The sequence below is a fragment of the Idiotropiscis lumnitzeri genome, chromosome 15, assembly GCF_059441095.1.
Source record: "Idiotropiscis lumnitzeri isolate Australia: NSW breed Sydney's pygmy pipehorse chromosome 15, RoL_Ilum_1.0, whole genome shotgun sequence".
Taxonomy (NCBI): domain Eukaryota; kingdom Metazoa; phylum Chordata; class Actinopteri; order Syngnathiformes; family Syngnathidae; genus Idiotropiscis; species Idiotropiscis lumnitzeri.
The window spans coordinates 13,091,293-13,113,719 of record NC_142405.1 but is presented as its reverse complement, the minus strand read 5'-3'; the positions used below and the strand labels follow the sequence as shown (position 1 = coordinate 13,113,719).

Genomic DNA, 22,427 nt, shown 5'->3' with positions numbered 1-22,427 from the left:
ATTAAATTTAATGGAAATAATTCCAAGTCGCAACTGCCAGTGAAGTTGGTGGGTCAGTAAAAAAAAAAAAAAAAAAAAGCACCAATCAACATCTTCTTGTGAAAAGTGGGTCGTTCCAATCTGGAGGTTCCACTATTTCAAGACTGAGAGAGTTGTGAAATCTAAACAACTGCATAAATAAACCCTCCTCCGAAACACCCATAAAGATAGGCTGCGCAGTTGTAGCCGTTCTATCTGCGTATGTGTTTGTTTTTGTGTGAGTGGGTGGCTGAGTGTGAGTAATAACGTCTGTTCAACAAATGATGACAGGGGACTTCCCTCATGTGAGCTAAGGAAAACAAGATAAGGTTAGCAGATGAGTTGGTTACCACACCCATTGAAATGGTTTCCTTCTCTACTGAGCTGGTGTACTGTATATAAACACACAGACGCACACAATGATACACTTCCAACATTTGTGTTTCAACGTTTACCTATAAGTCAGCAGCAGTCTGTTTAGTGCTTTCTGATTAGAATTTAGACCACACACAAACACATTTCTTGAACTGTGATTTAATGCCTCTTTGAGCATGGATGGTATTTTTAACAGCTAAGGGGCTATTCTAGTTCACAATCTCTTTGCCTTGGGCTTCTGCTTCCCTTTGATAACAAAGTAAGCCCAAGTAAACAATTATGTCGAAAGTTCACCACTCTTCACGATGTTTTGCCGCAAGGTTATTTGAGTCATCAAACCAATACATATAAGAAGAAATATTAGGTTGTAAACCATATAGCTGGCTCTGAAATATGACCTTGACAAATATATACAATAACTCATCTGACTTGCCCTTTAGCAGAAAGAAGGCATTGGTTTATTGGTTCTGCTCCTTTTATTTAATTGAAAAGAGACGTGTGCATGTTTACGTGAAAATCTAGCAAGGAGTCCAAAAAATGGCTGGGCTGCTTCACAAACAGGATGCATGTGTTTCAACTTCAAGGCACCTACTTGAAACTATGACACCAATTCCTCTGAGATGAAAGACAGATGTAAAATTGTACATAAAGCAGCTTGATACAGTATCATCCTCCTCATTGCAGATATACAATATATTAAGCAATGCATGATTGCGGATGGCAGTGACACATTGGAGCATATGGTTCGTGTGTTTGCCGCAATGCTCTGATCTTTCCAAGTGGAGTTTGTATGTTCTCCATGTGCACCATGTTGTCTGGCATACTTTCACATCCCATCCCATCAAAACATGCATCTTTCGGTACATTAAATTGCTCTCTGATCTAAATGTCGGTGAGAATTATTTCCGTCCACTTACTTGTAAGTATTAACTCATTTACTGACATTGACGACTATAGACATCAAAGATCCATTTTTTACTCAGATAGTAGTGAATGAGTTAAAAGTGAAAACATTGAATGAAGGAGTACCGACCCGAACTCCCGTGAAATTTCAAAGACTTCAAATGTGGTTTTGACTTCATCAAACAGCAACATTCCTGCATTGCACTTAACTTCGGCACCACTTTCATTTCATCAACATACACGCCTCTGTGCTTTCATCGGCGTTGAGACTGTGATTAACAAATACTTCGTAATGGGCCACACTTTGAATTGTTGTTTTGCTATTCTTAGTGCTTTACTGAGATGGGTTGTTTCCATAAAAACATCAAAACAACAACAAAAAAATGCTCCGTAGTCCTTTCCTCATCTCTTTTCCTCTGCTCTTTAAGTAACACGCAAAGGAAAAGAAAAGTCAAAGAATGAAAACTAATCTTGAGAGTTGGCGAGAACGTCAGACTTTTGTGCGGTGTGTTTTGAATTACACAATACCAGATATGGGAACAAGTCACACATGTGCAAGTCTCAAGTTATTTTTTTTTTCTTGGATGAGTCAAGTCACAGGTTATCGCATGTCAAGCCTTGTCTTCTGTCAAGTTCCAGTATCTGGTCTTCATAAATAGAGAAGACCAATGAGGTCAAATTCATCATTCATTCATCGAACCCGTACACTTGAACAGTATTATTTCAATAATCAACTTCAATAATCATCATGTAGTTTAACATCTGAGTGTCAATCAAAAGAATGTTTTACACTTCTAAAAACCTCAGCTGATTGCTGGACTTCAACATCTGTTTCTTCAGAGATGGTTACAATGTTGCCTCATCATGATTCCATCATGGCTGAATCCCCCGAAAGCCCCACAGCCCGATCCCCCACCCAACCACAGCCCCCATCCAAAGACCAAAACCCCGATTTCTGTGCTCATCACAGATTGTCCCTAATGAACACCATGTCCTGACATAAGTGTGTCCATATGTGCACTTGGCACCAGGACACTCTTGGCTGCTGTTCGATGATCGCCTGTGAGTTCGTGTCATCAGACCTGCTTGGACAGGACAGATTTAGCGGACAGTATTGGTAATTGGGCTTTTAAATAGTAAACCTGTGGGTGATTTGTGATGGGATTTAGTCAAGTGTTTACAAGTTGCTAGTGTAGGGCTAACTTGCCAGCTCATAGTGCTCCTCCATAGTCAACAAACAGTCCAGATGATTTTGACAGCTGACAAGTTTCTTCGTATGTTATTTTAATATGAATAAATCCTGTAGTCAATATGGTCCAAAATAGTCACTATCCATTCCCACTTTTGAAATATACAATACACATATCCAGCCAGTGAACTGTCTCATTTAATTGATGGCCTACAAAAACGTCAATAACGGTCCATTGTGCTATATTGTGACCAGTTATCCACTTACTTAACTCCGACCATGACAGGGACGGACGAAAACTCACTTCCATCCTGGCCACAGCACACCTGTTTGCCTGAAATGTACTGTACCATGGGATTTTGGCCTTTTTCTCTCTCTGTATTCCAGTCTTGCTCAGATTTATCACTGCATATCATGAAATCCTTGACTGACCATGGGGTGAAGCGTCTGCAAAGTCCCTGAGGCACAAAAGTGCGCTACGGTTCAGCCTTCTGTCTGTTTCAGATGTTAGTATGTTACCATAATGTTCTCTTTCTCTCTCACTCTGTCTCTGTATCTATCTTTCTATCTATCTTTCTCTCCCTCTCTGTCTCCCCCTCACTCTCTCTCTCTTTCCCTCTCTCTCTCTGTCTCTCTTTCTCTCTCTCTCTCACTCTCTCTCTCTCTGTCTCTCTCTCTCTCTCTCTCTCTCTCTGAAAACATAGCCTCATGACTGGAAAAGGTGAGCAATGCTTAGCTGTAAACCCGAGCATGTCCTTACAGGGTTTGGGGGTCAGTTGCAATGGCCTCACTTTGTAAAACTTCTCTCATTCAGCTCCTCAAAAGTAACCTACACTTAAAAAAGAGGCAGAAAGACCAACAAATGTCAGGAAGAATTATTCACTGTGGGTTGTAATTCAGAGGTATGAGTAAGACGTAAGAAGCATGAAAAGGTAACCCGGTATTTTACCTGTAAGGGAGTGCGGTAAATCATCAGCAGATGGTGTGTAAGAGATATAATAAATGATATATTGCTTAGGTCCAGAGAAAAATCCAAGGGTAAGACTAACATCAATTAAACATAGCTATCATGTGAGCCTTTTCTACTGTAGGAATCGAAATATATCATTAAACGATAACTAATCAATGATCATATTCATCGACAACTATTTTGATAACCAATTAGATTAAAATCATTAACAGCCATTGTCCATCCATCCATCTTCTGTACCGCTTCCCCTCACTAGGGTCGCGGGGGGTGATGGAGCCTATCCCACCTATCTTCGGGCAGTAGTCGGAGGACACCCTGAACTGGTTGCCAGCCAATTGCAGGGCACACAGAGATGAACAACCATCCGCGCTCACGCTCATACCTGGGGGCAATTTAGAGTGTTCAATCGGCCTGCCATGCATGTTTTTGGAATGTGGGAGGAAACCGGAGTACCCGGAGCAAACCCACGCAAGCATGGGTACAACATGCAAACTCCATACAAGATGGCCGGAGCTGGGATCGAACCCACGCTCGATGCTGTCTCTCACTATCTCCCACATCTTGCTAACCAGTCAGCCACCGTGCGGCACTTTACAGCCATTGTTTACCTTAAAATGGTCCATATCTCTTATAGCCTCTTACCAATAGAATTCTCAGACCTCTGCAGTCCTTCGTGAACACAGACGGATTATTTCTGTTTTATCAGAATGAGATTTGAAAACATCTGATTTTCTTTGGAAAATGATCAAAATGATTGCCTTTTTTCCTGACGTGTTAGGAAACAAGTAACTGAATCATCATCAATTTATTGAAAAGTAAGTCTGTTCGATTTGTTACGAAAATAATTATTTGCAACCGTAATATGAATAACCTGTAATTGATGTAGTTGAACCAGAAGTGGCTTCAGACGCATGTATGTCAATTGGTAACCTACAAGTAGTTCTCATTTTCAAAAATGTTGGTTTGTACATCAATCCATCTTGCGGGATATTGCTTATTTTTTATTTATTTGGTTTTGTTTCATCTTTGAACAATGCCGAATAAAAGGCAATGATCAATAAATAAAATAGATTTAGCAGATAACTTAAATCAGAACTAATTATTTACCTAATTTTGTGATTAATTGAATAATTAATAGAATAATCAATTGTACAAATATTTAATAGAGCTTAGCCTAGTTTCAACTAAAATGTCCATGACTGATTTAATAAGGAATGTAACCAAATCATTTGAATTCAATTATTTATAGTATTTAGCGATTGTGACTACCTGAAATGCGCTCACATTTTTGGCGAGCAACATAGCTGTGAATAGGAGCTACTCTGAACATAAATAACACTACTTCGTTTTTTTCCTCCCATTTTATATGAGCGGAATTGAACATTTTAGGAATATCTTTCACAAAACTGTCTTAATCTGTTTTAGCGAGCACTATTGTTGAGACAAGCCATCCTTTTCAGCGGTTTGGCATATGAAGACACTAATTGAATTGCATGATTTCTGCACACTCCACAGCTGTGCCTTAGGCTGTCCACCCTTAAATGTGCCCTTTTACTGTACTACAGAAGCAGGGTCAGAAAGAAGATCTGTGTCTGTCTCAAGAGTACAATACATATATCCTTTGCATCATAGAGTTGCCAGATTATCAGTGGTGGCATGCGGATGTTGGTCCACTCCTCTTCAGTGGCTGTGCGAAACTCCTGGGTTTTTTAAGTTTTTGAAAAAGAAAAAAAAAACTGATCTACATCAGGATGGTTCAGCTTTTGTATCAAATTGATCTGTAGGTTTTTTGTCCTGGTATCTCAAAGAATTGTCAATTATTTGCCAATTTGTCATTTCTAGCCTCATTCATTTAACATACAAGTATTTTTTATTTTTATTTATTTTGATTAGAATGATGGACAGGTGTCCATGTAATTTCACCATAAAGCATAAGGCCCTATTGCGTGTGTCATTTGAATAGTTTTACTTTATGCTGTCTAACCTCAGAAGCAGTATTATGCGAGGAATTTATGACACTTTTAAGTGTGGACAGTTAAACAATCCCTGATTTGTGATATGATTTATGGATGGTTGTTCATTTGATAGTTGGAAGTTAATATTTTTCTCCCCAAATAACATATTTTGTTGTTTTTTTAACTACTTACTTTTTGTGATCTTAATTTCACACCTGACAGATACGGTAAGATTAAAATTTACTAATAAACCTACTCAAAAAAATAAAAACTATAAAAATTAAAACTGACTCACTCACTTTGGGAAACAAAAAGTCAAAACTAAATAAGAACCAACAAGAATGAAAATCCCCAAATTATGATAACCCTGAATCCATCACAAAACCTTACAGGATCAGGATAATCCTGATATGCATCATCAAAGCTATCCTAAAATCCACTGTGGAATTTTGAAATACCAAAGAACAGCATTTAATTAGGATTCTAAGTCGGATTAGATCACAAAATCCACATCCCAATTTTAGTGGCAGACATAACCACTGAGTATGCTTTCCATGCAAGAACTGGGATGTTGTCAGCATCCAAGAATTGTGACATTGGGGCAAAATGAAGCCCAATATTCATGGGTGGAGTTTTCTTTCTTTTGTAAACGGACACATTTATGTAGAAATAGGCAACTGCGCCGTCGTGGGTGCGAACACAGCAGACATGATTTCAGGTGAATCAAAGCGATTTTCCTCCTTCCCATTAAATTCAGCGCAGGAGAGGCGCACTTGCCTCTGCCTCTGAAAATAGGCCCCATGGTGCCCATTAATAAAAAGCAAAAGCAGTGATTTACTTATGTTGGAAACTTTTGACCCTAATGCAAGCTGCAAATACATGGTCGAGGTCACCTAGCCTCACGGCCACAACTCTAAATGAGTAGATGCAGGGATGTCAGATTTATCTCATACATTACAAACTTCACCTCTTAGTTTGCTGAAAGCTATGGAAGAGAGGAGTGATTGTTTTCATATGCTTATGTGCAAGACACAATATGTAGGTATGTATATTTTTTCAAAAACACAATTTATTGCAAATTACATTCCGATCTCCTAGCTATGGCTCATGGACCACTGGAAGTCCAGGGAACCCTATCTTCTATGGAAGTTTTTGACCGATATGGGTGGTTGGATTGTTATTCATAATGTATACCACCAAGCAAATGTGAATTACTAGAAAATAAACCCTTAATTAATAAAACTTACTCAATGTGTGTTTGTTTTTATATCCAATAAGAAAAGTGTTCAAATAAAGACTGAACAACTGATCCAAATTTGTTGTTTAGTGCAAATCAGATATCAGGGCTACTTTTCTTATCCTCGTGAGTACCCGCACCCAAGATGAATGCAGTCCAGACAAGAAGCGCCACTGAAGATGTAGACCTCACTGTAGATAGGGTCCCTCACACTAGACAGGTTTTTCTATCATTGGTCATGTCAGTTGAAATCGTTCTTCCTTTCGCCTCCGTTGCACGGGTCCAAGGCCAGGTCCTAGGATGGATCCAGATCTGGTTCTACGGTTTATCCCAAGGCTTGGCATCCTTTGGTGTGAGTGCGTATGTGTTTAGATATCAAATTGTCATTTCTTTACATGTGGTTGTAGCCCCTGGTGAACCCTGTTGTGCATTGTCTTGTGTCCAATCCGTCTTTGGCTATACTGTGTATGTGGCAGATGTGCTTTATTGATTTTGTCGATTTTGTCGTCTTTGGCAAAATATGTAACTTTTATATGCAGACTGACAATGTGTGTGTGTGGTGCACATGTGAAGTGCAGGTCATGAACAGTCTACGGAATTCACATTTAAACTAAGTAATAAATGAATATAACGTGAGAATAATATAAAACCAGTAAACACAATCGCTTGACATTACTGTGCACGGCACTTCTAGTTTCATTTGAGAAATGCTTTTTATTTAATAAATGCTTAACACCTGCAGCAAATGTGAACCTGCTAATGTTAATGATCAACGTTCTGATCCGTCAATGCTTAAAATATTGCCACTAACATAATACGATCTTTCAGTATCTATAATGTAATGTCATTAGTAGGAGCAGTGACCCTCCAAAAAAGAATCATAACTTGAAAGAAAATTAAAGATGCAAAGTAGTCACAGTTGAAGAAGACCCTCTCTGGCCCATTTTGAGGTATTGATGGGGAAACGTAGCAATATTGTAAAGTTTGATAAATATCTGGTGCACCCACCGCGATGCAAAAACAGCACGTTTGCAACCCCCTGATTGATTTTAATGAAAGGTGCTACCATGAAAATTGATGTGACATTGGCTGAACTTGTACCTCAAATCCACAATTGCTGTTTGTTAACCATTTAACGACCCAATTCTTCATCCATTGAAATGGACTACCAATTATACTAAAATAAATTCCCCAAAACATCATAGAAAAAAATGAAGCATCCAATTTTATCAAGGCACATTTGAAAGGCAATTTGGCAAGCCTAGAATACACTTGTTTGAAAACATATTGGGAATACATATGTGCTGATGAGAATGTAGCATCATTCTTTAGTATAAGACAATTACTGACTTTAACCAGCAGGTTCTCCCGCTGTACACGGTCGTACGGCATAACCCAAGGTGTTCTTCCAAATATCCATCATCCAATCTTTGGAGCGCTGATCTTTTTGAGCAATTTTAAATAGAGCCTATTGTTGTATAAGCTGCTAGCTAGCGCTAAGCTAACCGGTGTGGCATGGTGTCCTCTCTAGTGTGCAAGCAGCCTAATAACAAAGACAAAGTTGTTGATAAACTGTCTAGCTTGGCTTTATTGACCACTTAAAAGTTCAATTTAATGCCTGAGAGACAGCTAAATATTGCCATACACGAGCAAATGCTTCCGTGTTTATAGATGTGGAGACGTGTGTGTTTGTTTGTTGGTGATGTGATTCTAATCAGGAAATACTCATTCAGCGTTCGTTTTTCACAGCCAATTACTGCTTATCATTGTTTATGTTTTTGGTTTTTATTAATCATTCTTATTGAAACACCCATACGCTTTGCATTCCGTCATGATAGCTTTTTCATAAACCAGAATCCTGTGCGAACAGGTTGTGCCTGCGGCAGGCAATCGTGATCCAGACTCGCCTTTCAACGATGCTAAGTCAATGCACCGCTTCCAGCAGGCCAAAGAGGAGCGAGTATGTCTACTCTCATTAGCTGTCATTGAATCTTGAACAGAAAGCTCCTTCGAGCTTTTATACGCTTGCTTTATTACAACCAGTAAATAAAACACATTTGGATGCAATTTTTCTTTCTGACCACCAGAGCGACACTTTAATGGTACATCACAGATTGTGCCTGTGATTGACAGAGTTTCATACCCAGTGGAGCAGTATGTCAGACTAGCTTATATTTAAATACAATAAATGTATTTCATGTTTCAGGAGTCTGCTTTGAGATCAGAGGGAATTCTCGACCCTGATCTCCCGCTTAGTATGTCTAAAAGTGATTCCTGGTCTTACACATTTTTGCTCCATGCTGAACCGCAGGCTAGACACATGTCTGTACATGCTCCAGTGGAACTGCATTTTCTTCTTTTTTTTTTGCAAAGAATGCTCAAAAGTAAAGGGTCAGAAAGACTGCCCAACTTACTCACTGAAGCCATTTGTTAAAGACAAGGTGTGTGCGCAAATTTGAGCTAAATTGGGATGCAATAGTTGCTGAGTTGAATGTGTCTTGGATTTGTTTCCAGTCTGCTCAGCTGTCAACATAAGTTTCCTTTGGTCTCTCAAATTAAAAGTAAGGTCCTGTGTGTTCTTTACTGGGAGTGTATCTGTTACGAGTAAATGCCAGCCAGGGGTTGAGGGCAGAGTTTCTTAACGGGTGGTTTGAGGTTTCAGAATTTGGTCGCGGCTCCATTCTTAGTAGATAGCTAGTGAAAAATTACATTTGCCTCTCAAAACAGGTTTCTTTGTTTTGTAAACGACGCTTCTCGCTACCTCAGTAAAGTCCCAAAGCATAGACACGCAGTCCTTAAATTCAATTATCTGCTCCGCAATGAAATGGCAAATGCTTAAAACAAATGGTAGAATGTAAACAGGCCTGGTAATTGGCATGGGGCTGCTACTGCCTAATGACGGCATCACGAGTTCTCTAGTCTCCAGTGGGTCAAAACACAAAATGCCAAGAAGAGGTTCTTTGCTCACATATCAAACAAACTCAAGGTCAGCACCATAAAGTTCATGTTCTCCCATGTACTTAAAGACCCTGAAAAACAACACCCCGCATATTCTCATTGCTGCAAAGTTGCAGCCCATTTTATTGAACGTAACATTAAAGCATTGTGGCACGGTTAGCATAATGACCACACAGTGCAGAGGTCGTGGGTTTGATTCCAGCTCCAGCCTTCCTGTGTGGAGTTTGCATGTTCTCCCCGTGCCTGCGTGGGTTTTCTCCAGGTACTCCGGTTTCCTCACACATTCCAAAAACATGCATGGCAGGTTGATTGGACACTCTAAATTGTACCTAGAAAAAAAAGTGGCTGGACATGACGCCTCCGCGGGAGAGATGCTAATCTGGCTAATTTACGATTCAATTACTTTTTTATAGTCTTATTTGTCCACTTCTTATTCGTCTCCTTCTTCATCTTATTCTTCTTCTTTCTTCTTCTCCTTGAACGTGCCCAATGCAAGTTAGTGCTCATAGTTGGTGTTACAGGGATTTAATTATTTCCCACCCCCCTACTCTTATAATGGTTTCCCCCAGTAGCAGGTTACGTGATGTCAGAATAAGGAAATACAGGCACGCTTGAACGCAGACTGCTGTCTCAGGTCTCTTCATACACAAACAGTTGGTAGTGGCACTTTTGACGCGTTCTAAGGCAATTTTTGGGCATTTGGCCATTTTGGGAGTTGGTTCATCACACGCATCAGGGCGATTCGTGGGCCGGACTAAAATCAACCTCCGGTCTTTGTTAACTGAACCCTTTTTTTAAATTTGGTCCAAATTGCTCCATGACCCACTTTTGCTTCCCAAACCACCCAATAATTGCTGCTGTTAAGTGATTTCAGTGTTTTGTTTGGAAACACAACAAGTATATTTATAATGAATATGATAAATGTTGAAATCATTCACATTTGTTAAAGTTGTGCAATGCGTAGGCTCACCTTTTTTCTGAAGCTGAGCCATAATTGGTCATTACCCGAGCAACTGTGCTGTCATTTTCAGTCGACAGAAGTGACAAAATGGCATACGGAATATTAATCAGAATGCCATGTTTTGACTAGTGAGCCTGCATAGAACATATTCTTGTAAAAAAAAAAATGGGTTGACTTCCCCTTTAATCCTAGAAAAACACACATACCTGAAACTCTTCCCAATCCTGTGTCTCACGTCACCTCAGTCAGGTATGTGCACTGTTGCATGTTACTGTTAAGTCACATCACAGCACTCTTCATCTCCTGTTTTGTTTTTTCTCTTGACGGGAACTCCACCCTAACCTACATAGCTGGCATTATTACACACAATTATCCCTCCCTCATCCAGTGAGATTCAAGACAAGGTCATTCTCATGATGTGCAGTAGCAACTCCTTGTAATGTGGTCTTTGGCCCCAGGGAGCCCCAGCATTCATGTCTAATCCCTCTCATACGAGACAGACAGAGAGATAAAGAGGAAGGTAGCGAGTGAGCAAATATGGAAAGCGTTATGGATGAGAGACAACGAGGGAGGGAAAAGGTAGTGAAAGGATGGAAAACAATGATGGGATCTTAAATATCTTTCTTTTATAAGCGAGTAATGTTCACAGGTCGGCATCATTACATGACTTGAGTGTCCACGGAAATGCAATGTGCATGATTTGCAGAGAGAGGATCATCAACAACCTGTTGTGCCTACATGCAATAATAATACATTAAATGTAACACATATTCAAATCTAGTTTTATGTTTAGGTCACATTTATATATTTTTTTGCAAACTTGACTTTGTGTCTCTCCTTGCCACGAAAAAGTATGCGAAACCTCTGTAATGATTTCTGCATAAATTGCTTATAAAATCAGATCTTTTGCTAAGTCACAAAAATAGACACACAGTCTGCTTAAACTAATACCTTACAAGCAATTACACGTTTCTATGTTTTGATTGAACCCATGTAAACATCACAGTGAATGGTGGGAAAAGTATGTTTTGAACTTTTGGGGATTTAATAACTGGTTGAGCCTCCTTTGGCGGCAATAATAATAAACAAACATTTCCTGTAGATGCAGATCAAACCTGCACAACGATCACGTGCTTCTTTATTGCAATTAAAATAACAACATACAAAAAAAATAAATCATGCTCAGGTGCTGTCTTGCCATGTGGCTAATGTCAGGTATGAGAAAGAGAGGCTTGGAGGAGCTTGGAAAGACGTTTAACAGCATTAGGATGGTCACATCATGCATCTGCCAGATCACCTGCGAAGCTCCACAGAAGAAAAAGATTACACGCAACAACGGTCAGGAGGAATTTGGGACCCCTTTACAAAACAGTTTCAATTCACTGATATTCTTCTCATTGTCTGCTGTAAATCTTTCTCTTAAGGTCATGCCACAAGTTGGTTCGTGACTGTGACACTCCAGAAGGCGTATTTTCTTCTGTTGAAGTCATTTTCTGTTTATGATTTACTTTAGTGCTTGAGGTTGTTTTCCTCTCTTGAGCTTCAACCGACAGATGGTCTTAATTTCTCCTAAAAATGTCTTGATAAGTTTAGTCATTCCTTTTTATGGCGATAATAGCAATGCGTCCAGGCCCTGTGGTAGTAAAACGGTCCCAAACCACTATGCCCCCTCCTCTGAACTTCACAGTTGGGATTTGCTGTTGTAGTCATTGTTATGGAAAGGACAATCCTTGGAAGTGTAGCAACTTTGAACTTTCTCCATGAACAAACAGTCTGCCTTAACGGGGACTGATGAACATCAAGCCGAGTTGTGGCTTTTCCAGCTACATGCACATTAACAATTCTTTATTGTTGTTACTGTATACTGAGGGCTTTTTTTGTTTGAGGCATGGTTGACATTGGGCAATTCATCTTGAAAATTGTTTTATGACCAATTTATGTAGAAATCCAAGGGCGGAGTGGCCATCGGAAATTTCGGGAAAATTTGATGTTTTCCCGAAAGGCTGTTATATTTCCGGGGAGCAGTACACCAAAGTCAATACTGTTCCATTTACCATACCATTTAAAATCAACCCTAAACCTCATGTATTAAATTAATTGACAAAGATGAAAGCAAAAGCCAAGTTTGCTAATTTTAGTTAGGTTTTGTTTATTCTGTAAAAATAAAATGCACCGTATGCAGACTAAAAGGCGCACTTGTATATAAGCCGCACCAACTGTGTGTTTTTTTTTGGGGGGGGGGCATATACAAACAGCACCAGACTACAACATGCAGTTTTCTCTGTTGAAAAAAAATTGTTGTTTACTGCATGTACAGAATGATTCTGTACTGTGAATGCATATATAGGTACATAAACATTGTTAAAACAATGAAAAAAGTAGCGGCATATAGGCCGGAAAATACAGTAGTTATTATTTTTCAAACACGTATTTATTTATTTATTTTTTTTATTTCATTAATGAAAAGGTTTTCGTTTTTATAGTTTTATAATAACCGTGGCGGTTAGTGATATTTTATGTATTTAATGCTGACATTGGGTCCTGTTGGGCCACACAGTACTCTACTTAACTCCACAGAAAACTGTAACATTGACAAAATACCACTGTTACATTTTTAATAGACTTGAGTGGTTGTTATTGAGTGAGTGTGTAATGTTGGGTGGCGACACAACTGCTTTTTGGTGAAACAAATTCTTCGGATTCATTATTGTTGTTTACTAGCTTTCAGAAGGCACAGACAATAACAGGACACCCTGCCTCCTGAATCCTGACGTACTTAGTCGAGTTGGGAAACATGGACTGCAGCTCCACATACACATCTCATCAAAGTTAGCATATTAATCACCCTGCCATGACTAACTTGCGCCAATATTTTAATGTGTGACTTCTACAGAACCAGAGAATTCTCTTCAGTTTTCACATTCTTTGGTGACATAACAATAACATTTTACCATGTCAAACGTAAATACTGTAGGACCGATGCATACTCCAGATTGCTAAACACAGAGGTTCAAATAGTGTCCTGACATCCAAGTAGCCACTCTAGCCCTCCTGCACACCTTTATTTAAATATGAAATCTGACAAATCGGATAAATTTAATGTTTTCTGCTAAGAAAAATAATTACTTGCATAGGTGCTGAAAATGTTACTTAAGTTTAGCGATGTCACAGCACATTGAAAAATATTTACAATAAATAAATCTTCTTAGCCTTTGTGACCCTAACATTTGGCGTTGATCTGATATATATATTAGGGCTGTCAAAATTAATGCATTAACTCAGGTGATTAATTCCCAAAAAATTTAACTCCGTTAAATATTTTAACTCAGTTAACTCAGTTTGATTTAAAAAATAATTTGCATATTTTGAAAATATTGTGCCATATTAGCTGTCTTTAGCACGTCACAGAAAAAAACACTGTTAAGTTACCACTGGGCCTTGCAAACCAACACTGCTGGAGTGTGGCGCTTGTGGGCAGTTATGAGAAATGTTTCGAAAATAAATGTCTGCAAAGATGTCTCCATTTAGATCGTTTTCAAGAATCCAAGAAAGCTATTAGAACAGTCTTTGAATTAAATATACTTCATATTTGGTTTTATTCCAAGGTATTATTCAGGTAAATATCTGTTATAAACTTCGCAATGCAAATAGTAGTATATATATATATATATAATATATATATATATATATATATATATATATATATATATATATATATATATATATATATATATATATATATATATATATATATATATATATATGTATGTTATTGATAAACTTAAAACATACACGACATGTGGGCATAGTAAAAGTCTAAATAAAACTTCAAGACGCACTGCTTTTATTTTGATATGCACCCATCAGCAGTGTGAGCGAACAAAAGCAGCGACTTCTCCTCAATATTGCCGACTAAAAGATATGTCGAATCTAGTGCCGCCTCCGACCCTTCTACCAACTGTTAAAAAAAAAAAAAATCAAAAGGAGTAGCTCAACAGGTGGGCCTTGAGTCAACAATCTTATTTCCTGCACAGTGGAGGGGAGATAGGAATTTGTCTTGGTCATTTGGGAGTCCTAAAAACGGCAAATCGTGTCAAGGTGTGTGCGTGTGTGAATGTTGATTGAGTAGTGATTTAATATTAATATGCGGAGGTATGTCGTTTTAATGTCATCGATCATACTTTTCTAAAAAACATCAAATTCATAATCAACACAATTGAGTTAGCAATGTTGGGGCGGTTTTCGTCAACCTTTTCTGTTTCTCACATCACCACTTTGGAAAATCAATCGCCTACCCCTGACTTTTAAAATGAGACTCTGTGATCGGTTGGTTGATTGAGCACAATTCTCAGAGGCAGCCGGTGGCCAATCTTTTTTTGCACCAGGACCACTTTCACATAAAGACATATTTTGATGGCGCCTCTCAGTAGCGGTGCAGCGGTGAAAGAAATGCCCTTCTCGTTGGTGCCCATCAGGTAGATATTACTAATGTAAATATAAGGCCAAAATACTCCTCACTGAATCTGAATGTAAAATAGGTAAAGGGAGGAATTTACCTGTGTTCCACTGCAGCCCATCAAATAGGCCATAAATGTCTTGACTTTGAGGGTAAACCAAAGATAAGCTTTATCTTCTCTAAATGTAGGCGTGTCTGTTTGCATGCATATGCTTCTCCCTCTGGTCTTATAAACTCTGTGACCTCAGAACGACTCATAATGTTTCTGCACTTTGTTTTACTTCAGGTAACTAGATTTTGTTTAATGTCTCGTTTATTTGCAGTGTATGTCATTATCTTCTCTTGTACTTCCGACAGAGTGGATCCATCCTTCAACATCTCCAAATAAAAGTGAGGTTTTATCATTTTTAAATGAGACCACCATGCAATGATAAGGCGTATTGAGAGCATCACATTTTTCTTCATTACTACCGGTCAGTTCCAGCACAAAAGATAAAACCGGAGGAGGATTTATACTTTTACATTCTGTCAATACTGACGGTCCATCAGTCCGTCGTTGGCGGATGCCCGTTTTACACACAAATGAAGGGAACTTTGAAAAACTGACCGGTGTTGTAACTGGAAAGAACATTTATTTTATAGAAAAGGTACTCCATGTTAAAATGGGCCAATATATATCAAACGATCTTGACAATGTATGCGGTGTTCCCAAGGGCTTCGTGCTCGGTCCGAAGCTGTTCAATTCATATAGAAATTACATTTTTAATACACCCTAAACACTGACTTTTGCAGAAAATACGAGTTCATTCTACTGTAGTAATATTTATAACAAGCTTGTAATTACTGTGAACAGGGAACCATGATAGCCAGCTGAACTTGCTCTTCGGAAAGCTTTCAGAATGGCATTAGCTGGGTATTGCATTTTGTGAATGTTTGGCAGAGTGATCAGTGCCAGAAGCTTTATAAGTGAAGGTCAATGATTTTTCTGGAACAAGTTCGATCGCCAGCTGGAGTAACTGTGATTACTTCTCGATTTTAATGCTTTTCTTAATTAAAATGTCATTTAATAAATTAGAACGCAATTCAGCTAGTTGCTGATGGTATACTGGTACACTCGCCTGACTTATGTGCGGGCAGCGTGGGATTGGTTCCCGTAAGTGCCCTGCGACTCACTCAATCCCAAGGTTTGGATCAGCGGCACTATGAATCCTGGTAGTGCTAAAACCGTACGACAGTAAAATACTGAAACCGTGTTACCGTTTAATCTGAAGTGGCACTATTATTATCTAACAATTACAATGAAAAAAAAAACTAAGGCCATAAAGTAGTTTTAGAATATTGAACAGCTCTACAGTATTTCAATGTTGGAGAGGTTTTCTTTGTTGCTACTACATAAGAATAGACCTGGGAAATGATGACTCATCATCGAAATGTGCACACAAGAGGAAAGCACAGAAAGGTTGTGACTTTCCTCAAAAAGCACATGCGCTACACAAGGAAACACTGGGTCATGGACCACATGTGTTTCCTGAATCTGATCACCATCGAACACATGTTGTTTTCCTCTCATGGCCCTATCAGATTCCAGAAACATAAAATGTATTCTGTCTGTCTGCATGTCATTTACATCATATGTAAAACAGTAACATAAAAGCGTCTTAAAACGAGAATACTATTTGAATGAGGTAAGGAAACACAAATAAGGGCTTGTTTTCCTGAAAAATACTGCATGTACATGAAGATGGTCACCAGGTAATCACATTTCCAAGTGAATGGATAGCCTGTTTTATTACTCGCATGATGTGACTGGACAATCCAGGAGCACTGAAGTATCAAAAGAACGACAATGTTTGATGTGGCAACACTGGATGTGAGAAAAGTTGTAAGTCCAGTGACGGTCACTGCGTTTATTACAAGACTTTAAAAGGACATTCAACTCACTGTGTTGCTGTCCAGTTGAATAACTGTTTTGGATGAGTATCAAGCTCTCCTTTTAAGATCTGAACATTTGAACCATGTTAGCGCTGCCAAGAACAGATGGTTGTAAAATCAATTGGTGCCAATTTTTAGTTAGTCCTGGCATTTAGTGTTACCATTTATGGTGCATGAGTCATATCCACTTTCTATCACGCTTATTATGCTGGCTGGAGCCTATCGCATTTTTTCAGAGGCGGGTTAAAGCATGCATGCATTTCAACATTTTTACTCTTTATTGTTTATTAAATATTTATTTTTAAAACAAAAAAAATACCAAAATGACATTGACAACATTTAAACACATGAATAGAAAACTTAAAAAAGATTTAAAAGTAAAGTCAAGAAATAGAAGTGGGCTACTAAAATACATGTAAGAGAAACAAATAACTGTTTGGAGGACTGTAATTGTAGGTTCGACAAAAAAAGGAATGTTTAAACCTGGATTTAAAAGCATTTACAATCGGTGATGACTTCACTTCTGTTGGCAACTTATTCTATTTGTGTGCAGCATATCGGCTAAATGCTGCTCCCCCATGTTTACGTAACTCTGGGTTCCACCAACTGACTTGAATCTGCAGACCTCAGAGCCCTACTGGGATTATGTTCAATCAGCATTTCTTGAATGTATTAAGGACCCAACTTATTCAGTAGTTTATAGAACCCTAGCAGAATTTTAAAATGTATTTTTCAGCTGACTGGGAGCCAGTGTAAAGCCTTTAAGACTGGAGTAATATGTCGTGATATTTTTGTTCTGGTCAGAAGCTGAGCTGCAGCTGTTTGTTTCTCTTTTGAGGGAGTCCTGTAAGAAGACCATAACAATAATCAAGTCTACTGGAGATAAAAGCATGGATACGTTTTTTGCATGCAAGCCTTCAATCTAGATATGTTTTACAGCAGATAAAAAGCTGTTTGGGTGATTGATTTTTTATGATTTATTCAGGTCTGAGTCTATGAGCATTACAAGATTTCAGACTTGGTCTTTAATTTCTAAATTAGGGCTGCACGATATTGGAAAAAACTGACATTGCGATTTTTGGGGAGGCTGCGATGTACATTGCGATATTGAAACTAGAAAAAATTTCACCAGATGACTCAAATAGCTCTGTTTGGGAAGACTGCTTTGTTTATTATACAGCTCTGGGACGGCCACTTGATAGAAATACGTGCGCCACGGCATTTTATACCTTTAGTCGCGCGTGTGGATCATTTTTTTAAACCTCTCTTTCGTGACGATGTTGAGTTTCACTTTCACTTTCGCTTTCGCCACGTGAAAAGTTCTTGGATTCGTGATTTGTCGATGCTGTTTGGACTTCTTATCATAAGGTGTTATAATAAAGGCGTCTGTCATTGTTTTTTGAGTAGATGGTTTTACATCGGGTCCCACTAATGAGACTGAACTGGTTATACGGGGGCTCGTAATAGCATTCAAATGGTCGGACAGGTTTGTTGTATTACCTCGTGTTCCAGCAACAACGGCGATGCACTGTCGGCAGTGTTTTTGCGTGTTGTATATTCCTTTTTATGGCCGAAATAACTCCATATTTCGGATGTTGACTTTCTTCTGGGGACTAAATCTACTGCCGCTTCTGCTGCCGTCTCCTCCTCCTGTTTTCAGGGCAGGCAGTGGCTGTGAGAGTCAGAGTGAGTAAAGTGGTATTCCCATGATTGTGAGATGTTCGAGATATGACAGTATCATTCAAACAGTCTGACAGTTGAACATCATTACACAAGGTGAGCTCCAATCACTGTTGTCACATGGAAACAGTCAAGACCATGTTGTGAACTGAGTCCTTTCAAGCTGTCCAATTGTGATTGTCTGCGAAAAAGCATGCTAATCACTCATTAACCCTTGTAAAAATGTACCCCGCTAGGTTAGCAGCTTTCCCATGATTGAAAAGTCATTTGTGCACTTGAACAGACATTCTCAGAGAATTCCATCAACCAAGCCATTGATTGGGAAAATGTATTCCAAGAAGTCTTGGTCAAAGGGTAATTACATCTTGAGGGCAGTGCTCAAGAATTGGTGAGGAGGTCAACTGAATCATTTAGCCGCCAAATAGTGATATTTCAGTGATAAATGGTTCGACGAAACGTTTTGGGTTCAGCTGGTAACTGCCATCAGACATAGTAAAGAAATAATGTACATTTTATCGTGTAATTTTCAAGTAGAAAGCAATTTTCTTGTGGATGGACTAATTCGTAGCTGCCTTCACTTACGTAAAACTTTCCTACCCTCAGACAGGCAAAATTCTTGATGTCAACTCATTCACAATGATTAATGGTGATGGGCTATGCATGTAACTATATGATGAAGGAAATGTTAGCAGCTCAGTGACAAACTGATGGTGCAGTATCAAGAGCATGTAATGCTTTTGTTCATTTTCATTTAAAATTAAATGTATTTTTTTTCTCCGGGGTGAGTTTACCAAAACACGCCATCCATCTGCTCCTGGTCCGGCCCCTCTGCCAAATTTTAGAACCCATTGTGGCCCACCATTCAAAAAGTTTGCCCACCCCTGATCAAGAGCCACTGGAAATTCAACATCTTGAGAATACCTTAAAAAAACATTTTTAAAACCACATTTAAAAAAGTAAATAAATAATTTGTCACTTTCTGGAAGCAATACACAGTTATGTATCTAGCGGCAGCAGGAGTATAGTTGGACTGTGGAGGCTAGAAACATTCGGGAATATGAATGCTCAGTTCTGAGCCAAAGCCACTTTGGCTGGGAAACATTGTTTTTGTTTACAAACAGACAAGATGGAATATAATAATAGTCATTTATTGAATCGGATTGACAACCGGAGTACTCATACAAAACCCACGCTGTTACTTTTATTTTAGCACACAAGTAATTCTCAACATAATTAAGCCTCAATTAATTTTCTATAAATAGTGTCCCGCATTGCTCACTCTACTCATAAATAATGAAGAAAAAAAAGGATAATTCAATAGAAAATTCCCCTGACATCTGAAACTGGTGAAAGAATCTCATTTAAGGGGCTCATAAACCACACCCATGTTTGGACTTCCTGAATGGAGCGGTCCGCGTGTCGCCTGCAGTGCGAAGAATGTGAGATAATTGCGCTATTGCTGGTGCGCAGCTTAGAGGTAACATTGTCTCGGTCCCTAAGCTTCACATACTGTGTTTGCCCTACTCCAGTCTTCACGTGCCCCTAGCCAGCCTGTTTCAGATGTTTCTCTCCTCCAACACACCTGTTTTAATTGATCAAGATTGTTATCAGGCTTCTGCCAAGCCGGCTGATGAGCTGAGCATTTGTATCAGGTGTGTTGGAGGAGGGTAATGTTTAAAACAGGCTGGATGGGGACACTCGAGGAACAGATACTTAAGTCATCAGGCAAGTGCATGGACTGCAATGCATACTGTAAATGTTATGTTGCTTTCTTTTTAATGTTTGTATCCAAGCCGATACAAACATTTACCGTCAAAACTGGTATCTCATTTAAGCTGTCAGACAAATATTCTACTGGTGACTTAAAGACAAATGGGTTTCGAAATTTGAGCTCATAATTGGCACATTATTGCTGACTGACATGTTTCAAACATTGCAGGAAACAACAAATGAAGAGTGTGTTAATGAATAAATGGTTTGGACAATGTAGAATGAGTGACATTCTACAGTTGCAACTTGTCCTTTTGTGTTGAACCTTGTGAAGAGGGACACACAAAGAAATCCTTTTCACGCCACCCGAGTGCGCTTAACAGGGTTTACCTTGCACTGTTTTGAGATTTTTTTTGTTTGTTTAACAGAGTTTGTTATTTGGTGTCTTTTTTAATTGTAATTCGTATCAAATGACCACTCCTCATGAAGAGCCATTTTGCTTATTATCTCGTGGAGAAAGATGCACTCTAGTGGTACAAAACGGTACTACATCCACAAATGCACCTCTCTTTTCATTTTTACAAAATCAAGCATTTTCTTCATCGGTTACTTTGAATTAGCAAGGAATTATTTCACATCATGTTGTGATATTGCTAGTTGTAAATGAAAGAATTTGCAAATCATCATGGCAGCACCCTGCGGTTAGATAAGACGCCCCACTTTTCCTACATTTCAGCCTGAATAAATAGTGCTCCGTTCCACTTAAAGATCAAATCAACATACGACAATAACTCATTATTCACATAGCAGGACTTGGTGGACGCAAACCCAGCAACAAAGAAGTTTGAAGGTTAAATAAACAAGAGATTCTGTCTTTCACTGTGGTAGGTGCTTTAGAGTCTAAATGTATTTTTAGATAACTGCCTGGTTAATTTCACAAGCCTGTGACCACACTATGTTAGCTGCAGACTTACTTTGGTTGTTACACATGTTGCACAATCCATGTAGACTGTTATTATTTACATATTTGTGTTCAGTCACTGATTGTGTTATGATTCACTTGTCACACGTCACTGTGTGAATGTCAGTGACGTGTGATGTGCTTTGCTCTTGCGATGTTATTTTGTATAAACTAAAATACAGCGCTTACATCTCCTTATTATATCAACAAACAAAATCCAAATTGCTCTGGAATTTTCTACTTACTTGACACAAGAGGTGTTTTTTTTTGTCATATGCCCAGAGTTAGTGTTTTTGTCTGCATACCAAAATTGACAAATAATTGTATTGCATAGAATGTTCATACAATTATCAACAAATACAACAAGGTAATATCGTTCCCATACCATGTTGAAGACATTTGGTGAGTTAAGAAATGTTCTTATCGTTAATAGATGTGTTTTCCAGGTATCTGCATTTTCACAAAGATTGTTATTGTATTGTTGGAAATATAAACCATGGGAATCTCATTTTAGTATCGGATGAAGGAGCAGCATGGGAATGTGAGATGTCTGGGAAGTGTATAATGTGGGCGATGTTGGAATGCTGTCATCTCTCAAGTCTTCCGCAAACATGACATCATCGTCGTTTGAGGCAGATAACAAAAGAAAGAAAAAAACAATCAAAATAATTGACAAAGCAGCCAATCAAACTACGTATAAAAATAGCAGTTCCATGCTGTCAAATCAATTTGACAGAATTTTGAAAAATTTGACGTGACTGCATGCGATTCGATCAGACACCAGAACTCTCTCTTTATTTTATTATTTTATTTTATTTCCATAAAGCCTGTCTCAGCTGACATTGAGCAAGAGTTAGCTTTGACAGATTATCAGTCAATCACACGGCTGACAGAGAGACTGACAACCATTCACACACTCACGTTCACACCTACGGGCCATTTGTGGGTGTGAATGAAAACGTGTTTAGTGACTTTAGAAAGTGGAGAGCCAAAAAGAGTCAATGAAAAACACAACATGCAATTAAGGAAAGCCTTTCAATTCCAAACGCATATTTTTAATGTCTACTCACGTACGGCAGGCCGACCCCGAGGTTTCAATGTTAGGAACGCGCCGGTATCACG

The 22,427-nt window shown here is 38.7% G+C and overlaps 1 protein-coding gene across 1 annotated transcript in view; it reads left to right on the top strand.

The window, feature by feature from the left end:
- Nucleotides 1-22,427, top strand: part of septin12 (septin 12) — a 69,788-nt gene that overhangs the window by 22,111 nt on the left and 25,250 nt on the right. The gene's annotated exons all lie outside the window — the stretch shown is intronic.